Raw genomic sequence first — 16,665 nt, forward strand, 5'->3', positions numbered from 1 at the left:
CCAGAGAGAAAACTGACGGAAGTATTAAAGACTCCATATGTGGCCCACCTGGCTGGGCAAGAAATCTGGAGAAGCAGTCAAGTGAGTAAATCTGAAAAGTAGATCAAAAAGAAAATTTGAGAGTGAGATCAATGTAAGTGAATTAGAAGGGAGGAAAAACCCTTTTCTATAATGTGACCAAAATTATGAAGGAGCTAAAATATAAGATAATAACAGCTAAGGAAAAATAGCTGTATGTACCAAGAATCTGAATATTTCCTGGGTAAAATTAGTCTGTTTATAAGTCGTACTGAAGTGTGGCAGTCAACATCAGCATGGGTCCTTGGTAGCAAGCAAAATCTACTCAAATTTAAGCTAACAACAACAACAAAAATACAAGAAAGAAAGAAATTACTAAAGGAGATCCAGCATTTCAAAGACTTAATTTGAGGGAGGTGGTCAGAGGGGGGACCTGGAGAAAGAGTCTCAGAAATGGATAGCACCTAGAAAGGGGAGGTAGCCCAAGTCCCACCACTGAACAGCCTGATTAGGATACTGTCTGGTTAACAGTAATCCGAATAGGCACCCAAGACTACACTCGTACAATGCTTTCATTGCTACTGTGGAAAATTTCTCACCAGTTGTTTGGCCTCTTAAGATTCAACAGTTCAAAGTCCCAGGCATAAGCATTTCCTTACTGAGCTGTGTCACATGATCACTTCTAGGAAGAGAGAGAGAGAGAGAAAGAGAGAGAGAGTGTGTAAATTACCAGGTCTGTAACCACAGCTCAGGGAGTGGGGGAGGGGGATTTCCTCAAAGACAGAAGCCTTTTCTCCACCCTTCCACCAAATAAGACACATCAAATGGCCTCCATAAATACTGAATGTTTGACACTGCTATCAATTTAATTTAGTTGGATTAATAAATGAAAATAGCTAGAATTCAGTTTTCTTGATTGATCTGCTCCTCATGATAAAAGAAAGGAGTGGGGAGACAGGAGCCCCAAGGGCAGTGGAGGAGGGGGCAATAATGTGTAGAGGCAAAACATGAAGGCTCTTAAGTCCGGGATTTAAATCCCATTGTAATGTTTACTATCTCTGAACGTGGGTAAATTCGTTATATACAGCTTCATATTGGTGGTAGTTAAAGTGGAAATGAGAATGCTATTCATCTCATAAAGTTATTCTGAGGATGGAATTTTAAAATGCATGCTACTTGCTTACTGTGCTGCCTGGAACATGAGCAAGTGCTCATAAAATGCAAACAACCCCCTCCCACTTAGACTTGTGGGGCTGTGCGAGCACTGAAAGCCCAACCACTCTGAACAAATTCTTGATATTTTGATTTCTCTTCCTCCCCAATGCTGAGGAGAACCCTGATAAAAGCCTTTTACATCCAGTGGTTTTGACTGCTTTTCTGAGTTGTCTCATCATCTCCCTTTATCCCGATCCTCAATCTCAGGCTGTTACCCTGTAAATATAAGGGTATTCTTGAGTTCCATGTTGGGTTTAAAAAAAGTATCCCTTTGGGGCGCCTGGGTAACTCAGTCAGTTGAGCACCCAACTCTTGATTTCAGCTCAGGTCATGATCCCAGGATCTTGGCATCAAGCGCTGAGTGTGGAACCTGCTTGGGATTCATTCATTTTCTCTCTCTCTCTCTCTCTCCCTCCCTCCCCCTCTCTCTCTCTCTCTCCCCACCTCTCTTCCCTGCTTGCACACTCTCTCTCTAAAATAAAATTAAAAAACAAAAAACAAAAAAGAAAAGTATTCCCAGAGCCCTTTCTAGGACTAGAGCCCTACTTTTATCTTGCTAGCCACCTTGCCACCAGTATTTAGTTCCCGCTTGGCTGGATGCCACTACCATGAACATGAGCTTGAAAGGCAGGTGATCTTAACTTTGAAACAAGCATTGTCACTCAAAAGGTGTGTGACTTTAGACAAGTTAACTTCTCTGGGCTTCATTGGCATTACCTGTATAACAAGGGTGGTAATGAATATGGCACATAAAAAAATGCCTTTGATTATTATCTCAGTAACTGTTCTCAACTATGAGTAAAGAGAATCTTCTGGCAGGATACTATAATAGAAAAAACTCTACACCTGGCCTTGATTTTCTCAGGAGAGATTGCAGTAAGAAATTAAAGGAAGATGTAACAGAGACTCTGTAAGAAACTAAGATTAAGATCACTCCATTTAGGAACTTTATAAAATCATTGTAAGACTGATGGGGAGAGAATTTTCCTCCAGTCACACCAGCCAGGACTCTGCAGGTCATAATGGAAGGTGCAACCACAAGGTGGCAGTAAACAGGACATTAGTGTATTGAACCGCATCACAGGAGTGTGATTTTATCACAAAATTGCAAGATTGCAGTCTCTGGGATTTGTTCTGTCCAAGGAGTTGTCCCAACCCTGGCTGCACAATGGAATCATTTGCAAAATTTTTCAAAAACACTAATCTCCAGACCCATCTCCAAAAGACTAATGTGTAACTGGATGAAAGGGGGAAAGAAATATAATTTAAAATACACTTTTGCTTTAGCAAGAAAGGGAGAGGCTCAGTGGGTTTAGCATCCAACTTTTGATTTCAGCTCAGGTCATGATCTCGTGGTCATGAGATCAAGCCCCATGTCAGGCTTTGTGTTGACAGCACAGGGGCTGCTTGGGATTCTTTTTCTCTCTCTCTCTCTCTGCCCCTCCCCCAAGTGAGTGTGCACTCTCTCAAAATAAATAAATATTTTTAAAAAGAAGAGAGAGAGAGAGGAAGGAATTACTGTCCTGGGGAGTTACTGTTTGAGGTCATCCACGTCATTTCTCTTCTTCTTAGAAGTGCCCTGAAAATCTGTGCAGGAAAGTTAAAACTCCTAGATACGTTCTTGATAATTTTGATGTTTATGTGCTCTAACAGCTCAAAACCTTTACAATCAAAGAAACGATTCCTAGAGTTTAATCCAAATCCCTCCTGTTGAAAGCTAAACTTCATTCTAGTGTTTAGCTCAGAGGAAACAAGAAGGGCTCACAAGACTCGGATTTTACCCTTCACTATCCTTGAAGTGTCATACCTCAGTTTACATAAGTGAGTTTCTTTTGTGCTTAATGCAATTGATTTGCTGCTTTCTACTGATGTGTAGTGTGACTCAGCTTACAAGCAATTTGGGGCAGTACCTTCTTGTTTCCTAAGCCAAATTTTGTTGTGAGAGCAAGCTTTTCTGACCCGAGGGCTATTATGGGGATGGGATGGCAGGTCCTAGCATTTGACCTCCACTCAGAGCAACCATTACACTGGCCTTGGGCCATAGGCACCTGGTAGTAGCCTGACTTCATCAAACCTTTCTGCCAATCCTGGGAAATGAAAAACGAGTCTTTGGCAATCTTCAGTCTGACTCAATGTACATTTAAGCCAAGGTATAAAATATAATAGTCACTGTTACTGAGAATCTAGTATATGCCAAAGATGTTGTAACAATTAAAGGAGAAATTTATGGACAGAGCACACTGCCAGGAACATAGTAATCTCAATAAATGGTGATGAGTATAGGCATTATTGCTGATCCCAAAAGTGGCCTTGAAAGGATGACATGATTTTTCTCCTTTTACAAGGATGAAATTAAGGTTCAAAAAGGTTCCATAACTTACCCAGGATTATGCTGGTCATATATGGCTGAGCAGCCATTTGAACAGAGGGAAATGTTTGAGCCTTGCCCGGGATTGAGAGAGCAGAATATTTGCAACTGTCTGTGGTAGTCTCCCATGATTAGAAGGGGGCTGAGTGGAGATTACAATGAATTACTTCCTTTTATTTTGCGTAGGATCTCAAACCACTTAAAATTAATCCTCCAGTAGACTACTGGTTCTGTGTTGCACATGTATGTGTGCAAACATATACATGGGTGTGTGTATGTGGATGAATATGATTTACTGGTTTGCTGGTAATAGTAGAGAGAGGCAGGTGATTAATTGAATTATAGCAATAGCACAAACTGATCACATTCAAAGAGATTAATATCATTCATTTCAGTTCTCTAAGTAGTTATTATCAAGAGCATATTATGTGCTTGAAAGTAAGTGGTTAAGTTCCTTAGAGAATATAAAAGAACATGGCAGAATCCCAGCACTCAAAAATCTTTAGTTTAGTTAAAACTCACTGTGAAATAGAGAATCAAAGAATATAAGAATTTGTTCGTTAAAGTGCTAAATTAAACATAAAAGTAAGTCCCAAAATGTATAATAGGTTTCTTCAGGATGAATTGAGGGCAAGGAAAAATTTTTCAGGAAACACGATGGGGGAAAATCCTGGATGCCCTGAGAGACAGAAATGGGATGGCCCATTGGGAACTGCTCTAAACTCTTAAAGAGGAGAAAGGAAGGTACAATGAAAATGGCATTAGAGAAAAATTCACCAGGGAGCCATGCTCAGTTTCCTTGGTGCCAAGCCAGTAGACATACATATGCACCTGCACCCATGCATTCATATATATTCAGAGAGACACAGATATAGAGACAGAGATCATTTGCTTACTTACAAAACTCCTATGGCCATGCTAAGTCTTCAAGAAGAATTATTGAATATGACAATGGATACTTTCAAAGGCAGGAACAGAGCAACAACCTTCAACTCTGGTTTTCAGTTAGGGTAGACCATGTAACCCTGGTCTAGCCCCTTCTGGGGAATGTACTCTAATCCCATCATTCATAACATAGGTATGATTTTCCATTACCAGCAGAGAATATGAGGAAGTTTTTTGTCCGCACACAGAGATCCATGTGGTTAATTAAAGAGGAGATTTTACCCCCAGAAGCATAAGGCAATGGGGTGAGAAAGCTAAATCTTTTTGATGAAACAAAGAAGTTCAGACAGCTTTGGGGTACCTGGGTGGCTCAGTTGGTTGAGCGTCCAACTTCAGCTTAGGTCATGATCTCACTGTTCATGAGTTCAAGCCCTGCATCAGGCTCGCTGCTGTCAGTGCAGAGCCCACTTCAGATCCTCTGTCCCCCACTCTCTGTCTGCCCCTCCCCCACTCACACTCTGTCTCTCAAAAAAAAAAAAAAAAAAAAAAAAAAAAAAAAAGTTCAAACAGCTTCATGTGCTCCATAGCTACCAAAAAGGAAGGGGGTCAATCTTCTTTTCCTACTGTCAGACCTAAAGACCTAAAGTCTTCTTTAAGGAATCCATGACACCCTACTTAATTAGAACAAATCTTCCCTAAATTGCAATTGGCTTCATTAAATGAGAAAAAAAAAAAACATATTAGAATGACTCTCTGGGGGAGGGGAGGATGTGAAAATTGCCAAAGAATGGTTTTAATTTTAGAATACCAGGAAGAATTTCACACAGCAGCAAACATAATTTCACTAAAGCTGCATGAAAATATTACATACCTAAACAGCTATAAATCTTTGTTTATAAAAATAATAGTAAATGCAGGACTCCTAATGAATAAAAATGAATTTTAAATCTATATTCAGTATTGGCTTGTCTGCTAACAGCTTTGGTCTAAATCTTAATGACCTTCTTGTTCAGCTCCAAACCATGTGGGTTTGCTCTTACCATTTTTGGTTTACCAAATATGAAAGCAACCATCTCAACCACCATAAACAAAAGGAGATGTGTCACTCTGAACCTCAACATACCTCATGGCAAACTAGAAGCTTTGGCAGACAGTAGTGGTCTGAGACTTCACAATGTAGTTGATGCCCCTGAGATCACTCTACCCTTTGCTGCTGCTGCCACAGATCAGTAGGGTCAGCAGTGGACAGGGGATTTCGGCCAAGAAATGGAGTTTTAGAAATGCTAGACAGACAAATCCCCTAGAGTCAATCCATTGCCTCCAATGATTTCACTACTTCGGTTTGACAGTTTCTAGAGAAAGAGAAGCTATCACTTCAAATGACCCCTGGCCAATTTTTACTGGTCATCTTGAGCTTCTTATAAAGTTCCTCTTCTAATTGTTCATATAAGAAGGGAGCAGAAAAGTAAGCTATAGGTTGCAAAACTAAGGGATTGGCTTTGCTCCTTGTAACATGGATAAGAATCATGGGAAGCAGGGAGCTTGGATAATTGGACAGTAGAATGCTATAGAGCAATATTATACCCATATGCTTGTTCTAGTGTAGACATGTTGGCTAGTATTGATTCATTCTGAAATACACAGCCATCCCTCTCCTTGCAGGGGCAGAAAGGATATGCCAACCTAGCCATGTGGAATGAGGGATGCCCAGTTTGTCTGCTTATTTGCTTTGGTGTATTAACATATTAGACCTAATCAAACTGAACAAATTACTACTAAATCTACAAAGGAGAAGATATATATCAATTGTCACATCAAATCATTTTACCTAGATCACACTAAGTACCATTTAGTAAGTTTTACATTCCATTGTCCTCAATTAAAGGATGGGGGGGGGTTGGGCTAACAGTGAGACTATCAGTTCTCTATACTCAGAAGACAGATGAACAAGAAATAATATGAGGTCATATAATTCACAGCACTAAACTGGGCCTTATCAGGAATAATAAGGAAAAACATAACCTAAGTGTTTGGCTTTTTTTTCCTAACTGAAGAAAACAGAACACAAACCAAATGCAACAGCAAGATCACCAACAGACTCCACTTCCCTCTATTCAGGTTATGTTGCATTTACAAACTATGGTTTGTGCTACAAGGCAATATATACACTCCTAAAAAATAAAACTCACTTCCTGTAAACCATATATGAAAAATAACCAAAGATTATGCCAAAAAATGGGGTTATGGGCAGACCACTCACAATCTATACAATTCATAACAAGAATGCTAACAAAACAAAAACAATCTTAATAAAAATGCTAGCTCTGCTAAAAAGATATTGATATTCCTAATAAAGAAATACTAAGTGAAAGTACATTGATAGAGGGAATGTAAGAAGGAGTTAAGGCTGCTGAGTTGTAGAAACAAGATCAAAATGTACAAACATTGGGGGGAATTGCAAGATAGGAACTCCTAGGACAAAGCATGTGGCCACACTTAGTCAAGAGGAAGAATATAGGATGATAAACATCATGTACAGGACTCTATCCTCTACAGCCACTATGTTCATGTATTTTGCATTCAGCTACTATCCTTTCATGTGTGAAACACACTTGACGTGTCAGTTTTGGTGTAAAACATTAATATGCTGGGGCAAATCATACATGGACCAACCTATGTGATTGATGCATTATAAAGACATCCTTCCTCCATCTACCCACCATGTATAAGCTAGTTTTCAATACAGAAACAAAAGTTTTAGTAGAACAGACCAAACATTATGATTTATTATATTTTCTTACCCAAACCCTCATTTAACTTCATATCAGTTTCTCCCATTATTACTAAGGGTGTTACCAATATCTGAATGTCCCAAGCTTGAACTGCATTTTTTTACTCCATCTTACTTTTAAATAGCAATTTTCAGGGGTGCCTGGGTCACTTAAGCACCTGACTTTTGATTTCAGTTCAGCTCATGATCTCACAGTTCATGGATTTAAGCCCCATGTCAACTGCTCTGACAGCATAGAGCCTGCTTGGAATTCTCTCTCCCTCTCTCTCTGCCCCTTCCCTGCTCATGCACTCTTTCACTCTCTCAAAAATAAATATACTTTAAATATATATGTACATAGCAATTTGCAGAATATTTCATTTATTATAAATTAATACATCGGCATTCAGGCACCTCTCTCCTGTCGAGGTATGGTTGGAGAAAGAAGAACTAGCCAGAGGGGGACCAAGATGTAGGAGTGGGGTAATTCTTGTCTGCTCTCATAAAAGTGAAACCAGTTAGATCTGGAAGTCATGATGAGTTGGGTGGAGAGGGAGCAGACACAGAGCTCTTTAAGAATAACAAGCGCATGGAGCACCTGGTGGCTCAGTCGGTTGAGCATATGATTTCGACTTGGGCCATGATCTCTTGGTTTGTGAGTTCGAGCCCCACCTCAGACTCGCTGCTGTCAGCCTGTCAGTACAGAGCCTCTTTTGGACCCTCTGTCCCCCTCTCTCCACCTCTCCCCCACTTGGGCTCCTCCATAATAAATATTAAAAAAAAAAAGAATAACAAGTGCAAATCTTGCCAGATTATCTAAGGGCTATGTGGAGAGTGGTGACCACCATATAAGAACAATACAAGGCAAAGGCAAAGTACCAGGAAAACAAAGATGAGAATAACAGTAGGCAAAGGAGAAACAGTCTGGTCAGGACTCCTCCATGATTTACATGAAATCCAAGAACAAGTTTGTGTGGGAAGGTGGGTTTTAGAAAGCTCAAAAAGGATGAACAAAAGGCTGTACCTGCCTCTTTCCTTCCTGAATTGACTGCAAGCTGACCATCAAAATCTGATCACTCTCTTCACAGTGTAGAGTTATCCTGAGCGTGTCCCCTCCTAATTACAGACTATATAACCTAGGTTTACTTACAGTTAGGTGTGGATTATGACTACACTGTGGCAAAGAAATACATAGAAGTCATGGATGCTGTTTCAGCCTCACAGTGAAATAAAGCTGTGCCTTAAGACCATGAATGTATTTGTTCCACGCTCCCTCTCCCATTCTTTTTTGCTGCAACCCAGACATGGCAGCAGTCCAGCCTCTTGATTGCTCTGTGGGATCCTGGAACATGAAATTAGCAGAAACCTGGGTAGCAAATAACTTCAAGGAGTAGAATTGCCCTACTGACCTACAAATATTACCTGAGAAAGAAATTATCTCCTGTGTTCTTTAAACCTTCATCCCTTGGAGTTTAGCTTTCTCTCAAATAATACCCCTTCTATCACATTCAAAAGTCCGTTTAGTCATAACTGTCAGTTAATGTTCAACAAATGTATTATTTAAAAGGTAGCTTTAAATATTCAATATCTTCTCATTTCTGACCAAAAGGAAGCAAATCTCTATGTACCTATTGTAAACAAGCTTCCATGAGCTGTGCTTTCCAAGTGATATGTTTTGTTCAGAGGTTCTTGAACATCTTCAGCTATTCTAAATTATTGTAATTACAATTTTTGAGGAGGAGGATATGACAAAGCAAGTTCCTATTTCATTTGGAAGACTAAATCAGCTAGAATACTTAGAATTTTTTTTAATAAAGAAGTCTTAGAAATATCAAAATGTTCTTTATAAACTACAGTAGTTTTTAAAAGGGAGGTACTGGGGCACCTGGGTGGCTCAGTCAGTGGAGCATCCAGTTTCAGCTTAGGTCATGATCTCACTGGTTCGTGAGTTCGAGCCCTGCATTGGGCTCTTTTCTGACAGCTTGGAGCCTGGAGCCTGCTTTGGATTCTGTGTCTCCCTCTCTCTCTCTCTCTGCCCCTCCCCCACTCATGCTCTGTCTCTCCCAAAAATAAACATTAAAAAAATCAAAATTTTTTAAAAAATAAAAGGGAGGTACTGGTCAGGGAAGAGATAGAGACATGAGACATGTGAGACATGTCTCACATGAGACAGAATGTATACACACTTAGGTATAATTATAGGTAAAGATGGCACCTCTAATCAAGAAAAAGAGAAATTATTATACAAATTGCATTGGGGCTAGCTCTCTGGATAAAAAGCAACTAAGTTCATCCTTATCTCTTAGAGCAAAATTATTTCCACACCAACTAGAGGCTTAAGTGAAAAATAAATATATAAACTTCATAGTGAGTATTTATCTAAGAGAATATTTATAAGTGAATATTTATCTCAAAAGAATTTTTGAGAATGACAAACAAAATCTCCAGAAGAAAAAATAACAATACATTTGACTGCATACAAATTTTAAAGTTCCCTACCAACATTTTTTCAGTTCAAAGAAAAATGACAAAACTAGGAAAATGTATACAAAAGATATCAAAGTCCTTAAAACACATAAAGTTCTTACAGGTTATAAAGAAAAACATACCAATAGAAAAATGAATAAGGGATTTGAATAATCAAGTCATAGAATAACATATTAGAATTGACTGTGAGCATTATTAGTGGGTTTAGTTTCCCTTAGCAATTCGAACTTTCAAATCAAAACACAAATAAAGAGGCTCTATTTAAACTATCAGACTGGTAAAGAAGCACATCCCACTAACAGAACTCCCAAACTAGGAGCTGCATGCAAATTAAGGTTTATGAAACACTCCCCACCCACTTGGACCACCTGTGCCAGGAGCATCTTTTCCACAGACTTACAGGCTTTCTGACTGTCCCGTGTGCTCTGATCCTCAGGGAGTTCATAGATGTGCCTTTATTCACATGTACAGTTACCAGTGACTTTTTCTGTTCATGTCTGAGATTCTAGATCTTTTTGGTGCTCGTATCTTTAAATATGATCATGCACATAAAAATATCACCCATCATCAAATAATGAGTTCCTTTTTTGTTAGAACTAAAAGACAACTCTGTAAAGGTTTCTTGCTTATTAGGGAAAAGAAGGCTGGAGAGGTGGGGGTGCAGGCAGGATGAATTTCATGTCCACAGGAGAACATTGTTAATGAGGTCACCTCTTCTTGAATGTCCTTCCCCTTGCTTTATCTTCTCTCTGGATCATCTGCCTGCAAGACAGACTCTCCTTCTTTCCAGATTATCTCCCCATATGACACTGCATCTAAGCCATTTCCTATTTTCTCAAGATAAGCAAATCAGACATTCCTACTAATGAGGCAGTGGGTGCATCTTCTAACTTTTAGGGAAAAAAATGTCTTAATGTAAACAGATAGCTCTAGTGGAGTTATTTGTCAGCACTGTGACAGGTTTCAGCCCTGGCAGCAAATGGGAATCACCTGAGAATGGCACCAAACAGATTTTAAAACATCAAAATGGCCAGGTCTCATACAAACCAATGAACTCAGAATATATGGCAGTGGGGCTGGGACATGCATTTGTTGTTGTTTTGTTGTTTTGTGTGTCTTTTAAAGCTCCAGAGGTGATTCTGGTGCTACTGTTCAGTGAGCTCTGAGTATCAGTCCTAGAACAGTGGTTCTCAAAACATGGTCCCCAGAGCAGCATCAAGATCGCCTGGGAACCTGTTAGAAAATGCAGATTTGCAGGCTCCACCCCAAACCTACACAATCGGAAATATCAAGGGTGGGACCCAAGGCTGTTAATAATACCTCCAGGTGATTCTGACATGCACATCAAATTTGAGAACCACTTCATTAGGACGTTCGGCGACCTGTGTCCAGACACTAGGTATATAAAAATGAAATGAAGGTTAAAAAAATATAATTTGGTGTGATAAGAATCATTAAGGAAGATTAACAACGTACAATGAAAGACCAGATGAAGAAACTGTGAAGCCTTATTGTGAGCTTCTCACACAACCTTTTAAGCAGCCTTTAAAATCATAACGTGGTCCTAAGATCCGACCTTGACCATGGATAAGGCCATGTCAGATGAGCCATCAGACCACAGACTGGCAATTTTAAACCCAAATATCTTGTTTACTTTCCATCTTTTGATGAGAGATCAACCACCGCAGTCAAGCACAGTGCTCTCGAGATCAAGAGGAACAGTGGCAAGTTGCATTTTCTTCTGCAGCCACTGTTCTCATCAGCTCTACCCCACTCCATTCCCAGCATCTTGCCCAGGAGTTGACCATTCAAGTTTTGGCAAATTTAAAAGCTCTGGTTCAGCACTGAGTAAGTGATCAGTGTCTAACCGAAGCCAGATTCCGACAGAACACACACACACACCCCACACACACTCGACACCCCCCTCCTCCACCCCGTCCCGGGTGTGCGCCGCAGGGACTCTGCGCAGCCCAGCTCCTCCCGCGCAAACCAGAAGCAAGAAAAGGAACAAGCGAGAAACAAGAAGCAAAGGGGCTATCTGCTGCTGCTTTCCTGGAAGAAGCTTCCAGAGGGCCGCGCCACTTCCCCGGTCGCTTGCCGAGGCTCCCTCCGTGACGAGGCGTAAGTCTGTCGCCGCTGCCGCGCGTGTCCTCAGCGAGGGTGCAAGTGCCCAGCCCCAAGCCATGGGGGCCAGGAAACGCGGGGACCTGCCCTCGCACGGGAACAGACGGTCAGCGTTCGGAACTGAGCCCGGGGTGTGGTACGCCCAGTCCCCTGGGGGAGCAGCAGCCGCGCGCTGGCGGCCCCCGCTGGCGAAAACCCGCCTGCTCCAGCTCCACGCGCCGCCGCCCGGACGCACTGCGCAGAGCGCCAGGAAGCAGGGCGGAGGCGCAGCACTGTGGGCACCCCTCCTCCCTGGCTTGCCCCACCCCCTACCCCATTCGTCCGCGTTCTCCACTTCGCTCGTCTCTCCTTTTCTGGACCCTTCTGCAGCTCTCCTCACAGACACTGATTTTTAATAGTGGGAGGGAGGCGCTGCCCTGCTGGACTTTTGACCTTAGGCATTCCAGAAAGCACCTCCTAAGTAGGGTTTTAAAAGAAAAAGCAAAGGCTCATGTTGCTGGAAAGAATCAACGGAAGTTACTTTAGCAGTCTACCACCCCCCCACACACATACACACCCCTACAGTCGCACCTGAAAACAGTCCAAGAGCATCACCAGCGCTGAGCAAAATTATCAAGTAGGTAAAATAAATATCCTTTTTCTGAGAACACACAGGCACATCCTCTCACACCCCTAACAGGCACAGGCACGAGGACCTGTATGTTCTGACATTCTTGTGCCACTCGGTGCCCTCAGTAGTGGCATCAAATGCACTGTAGCTTCCTCCGTTTGCCCAGGTTCTGCTAGATTATATAGTCTGGAGTATATAAGACTGTCTTTACTTGGACTAAGCCAGTCCCTGAGGCCTTACTGTGTGTTGGAGGGATAAGGATGAACTCGGGTAGTAAAAGGGAAAATGTATACCTGTGCCTTGAAAGCATGTCTTAGTTCATCAGGTATTACCTGGCTCACAGCATTGGTTTGCTGGGGAAAGGATATTTGGTGTATCTATTGGATAAGGGAGGGGTCCAGCAGGGCCAGAACAATGGCATTTAGGCCTGACTGCATGTAATAATTATCTAGGAGACAAGGAAGTGTGATGCAGGTGTGTGTGTCTGTGTGTGTGTGTGTGTGTGTGTGTGTGTGTGTGTGTGTGTACAAAGTACCAGGATTCGGGCTTGGATATATATCAACCATTTTAAAATGTAAAAACTGTTTTTATACTCTGGAACAGGCCTGGACATAATTTGGGTTTTGTTTGTTTTGATGTTTTGTAATTTCTTAGCTGATTCTAAGATGTTGTCGTGATTCAGAACCACTACATTAAAGCAGTTCTCAACGTGTGGCTTCAGGACCAGCAATATCACCATCACATGGGAGCTTGTTGAAAATGCCAGTTCTCTTAAAAAAAAAAAAAAAGTCAGAGCGGGACTGCGCCTGTGTGGCTTAGTCCATTGAGTGCCAACTTTGGCTCAGGTCATGATCTCATGGTTCCTGAGTTCAAGCCCCACGTAGGGCTTGCTGCTGTCATCACATAGCCCAATTCAGATCCTCTGTTCCCCTGTCTGTCTGCCCCTCCCCCAGTCACACTCTGTCTCTCAAAAATAAACATTTTTTTAAAATGCCAGTTCTCAGGGGCACTGGGTGGTTCAGTCAGTTAAGCATCCCACTCTCGATTTTGGCTCAGATCATTACCTCAGGTTCATGAGTTCAGGCCCTACATCAGGCTCTGCGCTTATAGCACAGAGTCAGCTTGGAATTCTCTCTCTCCCTCTCTCCCTACCTCTCTCTTGCTCTCTCTCTCAAAATACGTAAACATAAAAAACAAAAAAAAAGACATTAAAAAAAATGCCAGTTCTTAGGTCCCACCCCAGATCCACTGAATCTGAAACTCTGGGGCTGTTTCAACAAGCCTCAGTATTCATCCAATATTTGGATGCATGCTAAAGGCTGTGAACCATTAGGGATTGGCTGGTCTGTACTGCCCTGAAAGCTAAGAATGATTTGAATATTTTGAAAGGGCTATAAACAAAAAAACGAAGAAGACTATACAACAGACCTAGATAGACCACCAAACTAAAAATATTTACTATAGCACCCCTTCCAGAAAAACACCCCAATCTAGACTAGACATTCACATGGCGAGGGACTCTATACCCACCAGACACTGGTGGTATAAGGACACTGAGAAATTTTGTGGAAGAGTGAGGTATTGGCCATTGCAGGGAAAAGACAGGATAGGAAGCTATCAAGAGTAGAGGGAGGGAAATCATTTTATTCTAACTCATATGAAAGACTGGGCTTTGCTTACGGGATGTACCAAAAGGTCAAAGTAGGATTTCCCTCTTTTTGCAGATATGTGTTATTAATTGGCATTAAGCAAAAAGACATGAAGGGTAGCTCTTATATATGGCCAATCTGAGCCACAGCAGCCTTCCAAGTGGAATATTAAGTCAGCCCATTCTAGATTCAGCCCCCACCCAGTTTCCCTGGGTCTATATGAGGGTGTCTGTTTGTGAGTTTGTTTTCCTAAGCTCCTTGGGGACAGAAAATAAATGCTGTATTTATCTTCGTATTTATCACCTGAGCACCATGATAGGCACACAAAATGTACTTAAATGTGTACTTATTTGAGGTGCCTGGGCAGCTCAGCCAGTTAAGTCCAACTCTTGATTTCAGCTCAAGTCATCACCTCATGGTTCATGAGATCAAGCCCCATACTGGGCTCCAAGCTGACTGCATGGAGCCTGCTTGCAGTTTTCTCTCCCTTTCTCTCCTCCCCCCCCCCCCCCCCCCCCAAATAAATCATCATTTAAAAAAAAATGTGTATGTACTTAATAAATGCTTGTTTGTTTAATTCCTACTTGTGGTTTTTCCAAGTTGTAGCACCAATTTTCCACAAATGTGCTAGGTTAGGTATTTGGAGAGACTATACCAACTGTTTTAAAGCGAAGAGTCTGAATGACATGAAGGCTCCAGGACATCCAAAATAGTAAGCATTAAATATACATTTTTGGGGGGCGCCTGTGTGGCTTAGTTGGTTGGGCATCTGACTTTGGCTCAGGTCATGATCTGACTGCTTGTGAGTTCAAGCCCCGCATCAGGCTCTGTGCTAACAGCTCGGAGCCTGGAGCCTGCTTCACATTCTGTGTTTTCCTCTCTCTCTCTCTCTCTTCCTCCCCGTCTTGTGCTCTCTCTGTCTCTCAAATATAAAAAATAAATAAATAAAACATAAAAACATATATTGTGTATTTTCTTATATTACATACAATGTGCTATTATATATAATAATATATATAAATTATATAAAATATATATAATATATAAATAATATATAAATAATATATATAAATAAAAATTGTATATTTTATTATATATAATAATATATATTTTATTATATATAATACATTGTGTATGTTATATATTATATATATATTATTTTTAAAGGAAATAATGTCTGTCTTTTATATAATCATGCATCCCTACATGAAATGGTGTATGTCTTTAACCACTCAAAATAAATATTTCATTGGAGAGGTTTATTGTTGGTTAATGTTGTCAGTGCTATTTTTTTCACCTAATAAGGATCACCTCCCTGTTCACCATTCTTCATTACATTAGCAAACTAAATGTGTATGCTTAGATTTCAGTTTTAAAGATCCGAATTATAGCACCCATTTCTATTGAATGATGCTATATCTAGGTCCTGGCTGACAGCCATTACTAATACTGCTTGGCTGTGGTGAGGCTAAAATGAATTCTATTAAAAGAAAAAATCCTAAATAACAGATATGTTCACAAGTTGTTCTCCACTTAGCATTCAATCTGTTCTGAAATATGTGATTCTTTTAATCCGGAATTAATGTAAAATGATTTCATTTCAGCATGGTATTATGTATTTTTAATTAATTTATTTACTTTTAATTGATCTATATAGTTGACATACAATATTATATGAGATTCAGATGTATAACATAGTGATTTGACACTTATATACGCTACAAAATGCTCACCATGGTAAGTGGCATTACCATCTGTCACCATACAATGTTATTACAATATTGTATTCCCTATATCCCTATATTCCCTGTGCTGTATGCCTTGTGATTTATTTATAGCTGGAAGTTTGTACCTCTTAATAAGCTTTTTTTTTTTTTTTTGGCCAAAATGCCATATTGAAATTTGGGAGAAAAGCAGTCATTTTGAGAGTGGGTAGCTGTTTTGAAGAAGAAAAAAAAATGCCATTGATTCACCGTCAAATGTTTGTTTCCTCAAACTTAATCCTATTGGAATTAATGGTCATGTTTCAAGGTCACTTCCTGCCATCCAGACATCTTGCCCTTAAATTAAGAACAGGTGTAGCAACACGAGCATAATCTACTACAGTGAAACCTTGGTGTTTTAAGATCTACACATTCAGCACTGTCAAGTGTAGAGTACCTAGGTAAATCCAGTTGGGGGCAGCTATCATATAAAGTCTCATTTATGCCTGCAGTAAAAACACAACTCTAACCTGTATTTTCAGCAGAAGTGATTTTTAAAATCTACTGAATGACAATATCCCTTCATGAAAATAATATGTATGATGAAAGTGTAGGTTGAAGGTGCCTAGGAGGTTGATGCTGAAAAACATATTTTGAGCATTGGTAAACAGCAAAAGTCACCAATAAAAGACTTTGAAGACTGTAATTTTATTAAAGGTATGCAAATACCATATCAAATTTTTGCTTCAAACTTTGATTCAGTACTTTTACGTATGAAAACCATGTTGTCTTCCTGCATGATTAGCGCCACATTTTTCCAAGCGAGAGGTGAGTTC

The sequence above is a fragment of the Panthera uncia genome (genome assembly GCF_023721935.1).
Source record: "Panthera uncia isolate 11264 chromosome A1 unlocalized genomic scaffold, Puncia_PCG_1.0 HiC_scaffold_16, whole genome shotgun sequence".
Lineage (NCBI taxonomy): Eukaryota > Metazoa > Chordata > Mammalia > Carnivora > Felidae > Panthera > Panthera uncia.